We start from the raw sequence: 9,010 nt of genomic DNA, 5'->3' as shown, positions 1-9,010 counted from the left end.
TCTGTGATTTTATTTTATTCCAACTAAAATGTTATTTATTCCAACTAAATTCTCATCACTTGGGACTCTGAAAGATTTAACAATAAATATGTAAGGGTAAATAAAAAAAACACTTCGACAGTTAAAATAGATTTTTGAGGTGTTTGACGTTTTTACAAATAAAAGGGTTTAGTAATAATTGACCGAATGAATAGCAATGCATGAGAGATACTAGATATATTTTGTAATAGATACGTATAATCGAATAAAAGTATGAGAAATGGCAAAGTAAGACTTGCTAGGAGGCCTTTCATATTTGTCTTCATAATTGCTTTATGAAGAAATGGAATTTTTGGCATTCTGGTACTAAACAAGAATTTGGATACACTTCGATATCTAAATTTATACATATTATCTATATGTCTTTTCTTAAAGATGGCATTTTTACTTTGTTAATTATTATCTACTAACTTTTTTAAATTTCAAAACTGTTAAAAAAGTGTAAATTTGGGGTCGTTTTTCAATAATTAAGTAATATAAATGTTGTTGTGGTATCATTAATACTTGGTAATTATTCTCTAAATTAAGATTGCTTTGTCATTTATTTTTATTTTTAATCTAATACCTAAATAAATTGATCTTAATTGAACCCAACTATACCAAATCTGGCCGAAAATCATTTCAAATATACTAATGAAGTTACAGGGTACAAAGGCATAATACTAGTCATTGGGAGGGGGGAGGAGGGGGAGATATTGTTAGTAATGCGGACAACCAGTCCCATTGCTACAAACATACTCTATCAGGACGACCTACACGTTGTTCCTGCTGGAAACCATCTAGATTAATTCTTGTTGAAGTCGTCATGATAGACCAACTAACATGTTTTTATCCTCACTGTTGCCCCGCCAACATTACCGTTAGCGCAGGCTGGGTTACGATTCCTTTATTATACATAAAAAAAAAAACTGTAGTCATCAAAAGGAAAGGAAAGACAACGGATAAGAGTTACCATGGGTGTCATACAGCAGTCTATAGGTAACGGCTACCACTTCTCATCTGCTTAGCATAAAATGATATCGTCATTTTGTGCAACTTAGACTAGCTTAATTTAGACTTTGACATTTACACAAAATGACGATAACAATGAATTAGATATTATTGAAGTGTGTTTTGTTCACAATTCACAACCTTACAATAGCAGACACACAATAAACGAATGAAAGCCAAAACAAGTTGACATTTGAAGGCAATGAGATAACGGCCGTTGACAACCCTACGGAGCGGCACCGTTTGAAGTGCACGGCGGGCTTTTTGTAGTGCCCGCCGTGCCCGCGCGCGCAGGGTTTCGGAATGCACAGACGACAGATTGATATTACAAGCGACACGGCGTAGAACAGTGCGATACTTTGTTTGCAATTTGCAAAAAGCTTTAGAGAAATATCACTAAATTTAATTGTAGGTAGACTTATTTATACAACTTAAAATGGCAAACAAGCTGACGGCTCACCTGATGGAAAGTGGTAACCGTCGCCTATAGACATAAGCAGTACTATGAACATAACACAGTATGCTGTTTCGCCCATGATACCCCCTATGCGTTGCCATTCCTGAGGACTCAGGTGTTATTCCTCTGTACCATGTAAATTCACTGCCATATCCTACCCTTCACCGAAACACAGCCATCCAAACACAAAGTAGGTAGATACCATGTTTAAGAATGGGCATATATATATATAGCGCATGGCGGAGGGACGGGCAGCAGCGTTCCTCTGAAAACATCTCCAAAGCCTATCTGCGGTTGCCAATCCGCCTGCCAAGCATGTCAACTACTGGCGAAACCTTCCTAGGGGAAAGCTTATGTTCAGCAGTGGACAGTTAAAGCCTGATATGATTTGGTTTTCAATCGGGTAAAAGTACTAGTCAGCTGTTATCTAAATTTACAGATGATATTAATGAACATCTCAATAAAAAACAATACGTGTTGGCTTTATTCATAGACTTTTCCCGTGCTTTTGATACCCTAAAACATGCACAAATAATTACTAAACTTGATGAGTCTGGTGTACGTGGGCCTTTACTCAACTGGTGCAAGAACTATTTACAAAATCGTAAATTCACCGTTAAAATAGATGATGTATACAGTGATCATGTACCAGTAACTGAAGGTACGGCACAAGGATCTGTATTAGGTCCGCTACATTTTTTGTCTTATGTTAATAATATGCATAATATCTTGAAACACAGTTCATGTTACCAATTTGCAGATGATACGTGTCTAGTATTGTCTGACAAAAATATTCAAAAAGCACGAGACCTTCTACAATCTGATGTCAATGTCCTTCTTGAACGGTGTCATGATGCCGGATTGGTATTAAATCCAATTAAAACACAACTTTTGATCATAAAATCACCCTATTTAAAATTTCGTCCTCTATATAAACCTATCATTGCTCACAACCACAAGTGTCTACATATAACTAATGAAAGGAACTTTTGCAGCTGCCCCGCTATAACGGTCAAGGACAGCCAAACATATCTTGGCTTAACTATAGATAGTAAGTTTAATTGGAGTAAACACATCGAAAAAATTTGTAACAAATTAAGACAATTTTTAGCTAATATAGTCATCCTTAGACACCGAATTCCCTTTAAGGTAAAATTGATACTGTATAATTCATTGGTCGAATCTTATGTTCAATATGGGTTGTCAAGTTATGGCCGCACTTATAAAACATATTTAAATGATATTTTTAAACTTCAACGTAGAATTTTAAGAACTATTGTATCTCCCAAAATTAAGATGCAGTATTATGACGATGATACTGGTCTTTTTCGACATTGCAATATTTTACCTGTACATCTACAATTTAAATACACATTTCTTAAGGAAAACTTTTTTAACAATAAATATTGGAACGAAATTAATCATGCTGTATATACGAGGGCGGTCGCACGGAAGCAACTTTGTACCAATAGCGCTCGCGTAAATAACTGTTATGGTGAGCGTACGGCTGACTACCTGGTTCCTCGATTTATTAATGAACTACCCACCGATGTACGAGATAATATTACTATTAGCAACATCAAGTGTAAATTAAAACACAAATAACAAATTGATACTTCTTGCATTGTTTTAATACTGTTCGCGACATTATTTGTATATATCGTAATTTATAGTTGTTAAGTCCCTAGTTAATCGTTTCTGTATTCTGTTATTTTATATAGATTTACATAGATTTAAGATAGTGTAAGTTAAATAAAGTATTCCTTTGCGTGTTGTCGTTATTACCTACGAATAGAAATTGTAACAATAAATAGAATTAAGAAATTGTAAATTGCAATAAATAGACGCTATAGAGTACCGATCTGAAGAGACACGCGTCTCGCTCATTCTCGCCCCGTCCCGCTCGCGCAGATTCGCTAACGCGAGTTGGAAACGTTATCGTGCGAGCGGGCGGGTATAAAGATAGGCCGCCTCTCGTCGAGCGGCATTCGCTTCCGGGCAGCGACGCACTACACTCGAGAAGAAATAGGACAAGAAGAAAAAATACTCTCTTCAGACGGTACCGGAGGCTTCAGAATAGTAATCCCTGTGTTTCACTCCAGCCTGAACCAACGCCCCTACAGTCCACGCTCACCGAACGGCAGTCCACACCGTTCATCGTGGTCCTTCGAGAAGCCGGATTGCTGGAGGAACACCGTTGGTACATCGAGAAACCGGATCGCTGGAGGAAGACCATTCTGAAGCCGGATCGCTGAAATGCCGACTACGAGAAACATGAAGTCGTCGCAGCAGAAAATCGCCGTCACCGAAGCCACAGCGTCCGCCGCCACGTCGACTACGGCCGCCGGAACGCTGTCCGTCGCTGCCACGCCGTCCGTTGCTGCCACCACGTCGTCTGCGGCTGTCAGAATGTCATCTGTCGCTGCCACGTCGTCTACCGCCGCCACCACATCGACTACGAACACGTCCGGCGATACGACGACCACAGGAGCCACGGAGACTACCGAAGCCACAGGAACGACAGAGGAGACAGCAAGGAAGAAGGAACCGAAGCACGGCACGGCACGCACGGTTCGCACCACGGCCTCACAGAAGAAGAAGGCTCTGGCCAAGGCACGGGAGGAGCTACTTCGAAAGGAGGTGGAATTGGCTGCCGCACGTGTCGCCGCCCTGGAAGCCGAATCAGAGGACGACGAGGAAGTAGAAGACGACGACGCTACCGTCAGAAGAGAACGAACGTCGGATTGGGTTCATCGAAGCACGCTAGCACTCACGATGGAGCCGCATGTACCAGAGATAGAAGAAGTCACCGGCAAGCGTCAGGGGTTCGTCCCATCGAGACCCGTTGAAGAGGATTCGAGAGCGCCGCCGCCACAGCCGAGCAGCGACGCACTTCACCGGGACCACGCACGCCACGTTGACCCACATGCCGCCATGCCTACGATAGCAGCAGCGATGCAGTCGATGAAGAAGGAAGAACCGGTGCTGAAAGTGGGCATCGATTGTAATGAGTTTGCGATCGCCATGCAGATGGCCGCTCGCAACATACTGCCCTCCACAGCGTCAAGAGTCACCGAGTTGCCAGTCTTCAATGGATCGTCGAGCGAGTGGTTACCATGGAAGATGGCCTATGAAGAGAGCGCAAGTCAACTCACAGAACAAGAGAACCTAGCAAGACTGCGCAGAAGCTTGAAGGGGGCCGCAAAGGACGCGGCACGCTCCCTATTCGTCGGGTCTACGACCGCAGAAGAAGTAATGAAGATGTTAGCCGCGAGGTTCGGCCGCCCTGGAGCACTCGTCACAGCCGAACTGAACAAACTCCGCGCGCTACCACGACTCTCGGACAACGCAAGAGACGTCTGCCTCTTCGCAAGCAAGGTGCAGAACGTCGTCGCCACGATACGAGCGCTGAACAAGAGTCACTACCTATACAACGAAGAAATAGTGAGAAACGTCACAGAGAAGATGCCGTCGGTACTACGCTTCAAGTACTACGATTTCGCCAACGACCAACCGGAGGGACAACCGGACCTCATAACACTCTCTCAGTTCCTGCAAAGGACCGCCGCACGATGTGGAAACTTCGCCCCCGCCGAGGAGATACCGTCCGAAGACCGGCGGGAGTCCGCTCCTAGGAAGACGGCGAAGACATACACGACGCAGGAGAAACCCGCAACACCACCATGCCCGATGTGTCGACGAGAGGGACACGCTCCATCGGACTGCAAGACGATGAAGGAAGCAGACACATCGGCGAGATGGGAGTTAGCGAAGACTCATAGGCTGTGTTTCCGCTGCCTCAAAGTAAGAAGATTTCGCCACGCCTGCAAGAGCAAGAGATGTGGAGTAGATGAGTGCACGCAGACTCATCACCCTCTGCTGCACACCACGCGACAACAGCCGGAGAATGAAGTAACGACACACGTCGTCGAGGACAAGTCCGCCGCAGTCACCGCATCGACAAGGGAAAACGACAAGATCGCGTTCCTGAAGATCCTGCCGATACGAGTCACCGGTCCCACGGGAACGTGCGACACCTACGCGCTACTGGACGACGGGTCGACTTGCACCATCATCGAGACGACGGTGGCGGAGCGAATCGGTGCTACGGGTCCCCCGCACCATTCTACATGGAAGGTGTGGCCGGGGCGCGGATCAACGCAGCTCAATCGACGCGTGTTCACTTCAAGATCCGCGGGCGGAATTCACAAGAATACACAGTGGGGGCACGGACGATGGACAGACTGCAGTTATCACCGCAGTCGGTACCACGCAGCGTCATCAAGGGCTGTCCACATCTGCGGGACATAGAGAGGGAATTGGTCTACGAAGAGGGCAAACCGACGGTACTGCTGGGGCAAGACAACTGGCACCTACTGCTGGCCCACGAAGTCAGAAGAGGATCCGACACGCAGCCGGTCGCATCACTCACCGACCTGGGATGGGTACTGCACGGTACGAGTCGCGGCAGGACAAGACAGCAGGTGCACAGAATCAGCCACATAGTGACGACATATGAAGAGGAACAATCGATGGAAGAAATGATGAAGCAACATTTCGCGCTCGAATCGCTGGGAATCGCACCGAAGAGGTCTTACAATGAAGAGGAACGTCGCGCCCTACGCATTTTAGAGGAGAAAACTCGTCCGTTACCGGCGGGAGGATACGAGACGGGGTTATTATGGAAGAAGGACGACCCTGTGCCGCCGGACAACTACGAATCGGCAATGCGACGTCTCCAACTGGTCGAAAGGAAATTCGACAAAAACGAAGAACAGTGGCCGCGTGAAGATAGTACGAGCGACGATAGTCAAGCGGAAACGGGAGAAGAACGCGTACACAAGCTACAGAACGCGACGCAGTTGTCTATAGCATTACCCGATCCGTCACGTTTTGCTAATTGGTTGAAACTTGTTCGCAGTTCAGCACGGGTGTTGCAGTTCATCGACCTCCTGCGACCGACCAGTCAACGCTGCACCGCCATCCGAAAGAGAAACAAGAAGAAAGAGAGCGCCGACCCCACTTGGACCCGCACGAAGAAAGTCGATAGAGAGAAGACGAAGATGAAAATCAAGAACAGCAATAGTTCATCTGTGTGTTTCATCCCCATAGACACACATTACCTAGATCGCGCGCGACGACTATGGATTCGCGCGATACAACAAGAGGCGTTCGGCAACGAAATCGCAGTATTGAAACATGGGAAACAGCTGCCGTCATCCAGTCGACTCATACAGCTGTCAGTCGTCATAGACAACGACGACATTCTGCGACTTCGATCGAGAATAGCAGCCGCCGCCGATCTGTCAGCCGAGCAACGAGAGCCCCCATCGTCGACGGAAACCACGCCTGGGTGCGCCTATACATCGCATGGGTGCATCGGAAACTTCACCACGGCGGCTTCGAGATCACCACGAACGAGGTGCGACAACACTTGTGGGTGTTGCGCCTACGACACGCCGTCCGCAGTGAACTGAAGAGGTGTCAGCTGTGCCGCCTACGAAGAGCAAGACCGGCGCAGCCATCAACGGGCAACCATCCACAGAGCAGGTTGGCGCATCATCAACGACCGTTCACGTTCACCGGCCTAGACTACTTCGGGCCTATGACCGTGACAGTGGGCCGCACTCACCAGAAACGATACGGAGTGCTCTTCACCTGCCTAACGACGCGCGCAGTCCACCTAGAAATCGCCGGCAGCCTCAGCACGGACTCCGCCATAATGGCCCTGCGGCGTTTCATAAGCCGCAGAGGGTGTCCCACTGAGCTATGGTCCGACCAAGGCACCAACCTCAAAGGTGCTGACGTCGAACTGAAGAAAGCAGCCGAGGAAGCCATCCAAGAAGAGTCATCAGTCCATTTCATCCGGTGGCGCTACATTCCCCCGAGCGCACCCTTCATGGGAGGTGCGTGGGAACGGCTGGTGCGTAGCGTGAAGACCGCACTAGCCGCCACGTTGAACGAGCGGGCCCCCAAGGAAGAGGTCCTCCACACTCTGCTGGTCGAGGTCGAGCACACCCTCAATAGTCGACCGCTAACCCACGTGTCAACATCGGCAGACGACGACAGCGCCCTAACCCCCAATCACTTCATATTGGGCGGTCCATCGCGCGTCCCACTGCCAGGCAGCTTCACAGAGAGCGACGCGGCGGGACACAAGGAGTGGCGTGCCAGCCAGAGGCTAGCTGATTGCTTCTGGAACCGGTGGGTGAAGGAGTACCTACCCGAGTTGCAACACCGGCGGGAGCCCCGAGCTACACACGGAGCCATCAAAATGGACGACCTGGTCCTGATAGCTGATGGGACCTTGCCTCGCAACACGTGGCCGCGAGGCGTGGTGGTGGCGACCTACCCTGGACCAGACGGCGAGATCCGAGCAGTCGACGTGCGGACGAACAAGGGCATCCTACGGCGACCCACTAAGAAGCTGATCATACTGCCCACATCGACATCGAGCGACGCGAACACGAGTTAACTCCAGCTACGAGAGCTGCGGCGGGAGATTATGTTCGCGACATTATTTGTATATATCGTAATTTATAGTTGTTAAGTCCCTAGTTAATCGTTTCTGTATTCTGTTATTTTATATAGATTTACATAGATTTAAGATAGTGTAAGTTAAATAAAGTATTCCTTTGCGTGTTGTCGTTATTACCTACGAATAGAAATTGTAACAATAAATAGAATTAAGAAATTGTAAATTGCAATAAATAGACGCTATAGAGTACCGATCTGAAGAGACACGCGTCTCGCTCATTCTCGCCCCGTCCCGCTCGCGCAGATTCGCTAACGCGAGTTGGAAACGTTATCGTGCGAGCGGGCGGGTATAAAGATAGGCCGCCTCTCGTCGAGCGGCATTCGCTTCCGGGCAGCGACGCACTACACTCGAGAAGAAATAGGACAAGAAGAAAAAATACTCTCTTCAGACGGTACCGGAGGCTTCAGAATAGTAATCCCTGTGTTTCACTCCAGCCTGAACCAACGCCCCTACAGTCCACGCTCACCGAACGGCAGTCCACACCGTTCAAATACAATCTAAATAATTTTAATGTATTTAGTATTAATGTAAACCTACGTGGTTTCTAAATGCTAATGGAACATAAATTCTGTAACTTGTATTTTTATTGATAATAAAATTAAAAAAAAAAAAAAAAATTTAAAAAGCGCACATTATTTTATTCATTTCGACTCTTTTGTAAGCAGTAGTTTTGTCCTTTTGATAGTGGGCAAAAATCACATATTATTTCATATCGAATACCTCGTGTAAGTATAAACTCTTGCAGTCAATCGTTTACATTTAAAATAAAAATAATAATAATAAAAGTAAAGGCGGCTCACTCCCGGGAAAGATGCAGAAAGCAGTACTCTTAGATTCTGCCCGCACTGTACGCCGGTTTCTCTCCCTCGGGCCCTGAACCCCCCGGCCGACTGTGCTTCTGCTGGGGGTTAGTTTACCATCTCCTCTCCTTAAGAGGGGAGATGTGAATTGTCTAAAAAATAAATAAATAAAATAAAAGTAGTAAT

Source organism: Galleria mellonella, unplaced genomic scaffold, assembly GCF_026898425.1.
Source record: "Galleria mellonella isolate WM207_F2 unplaced genomic scaffold, CSIRO_AGI_GalMel_v1 utg87, whole genome shotgun sequence".
In the NCBI taxonomy this organism is placed as follows: Eukaryota; Metazoa; Arthropoda; class Insecta; order Lepidoptera; family Pyralidae; genus Galleria; species Galleria mellonella.
This window is presented reverse-complemented; position numbering follows the sequence as displayed.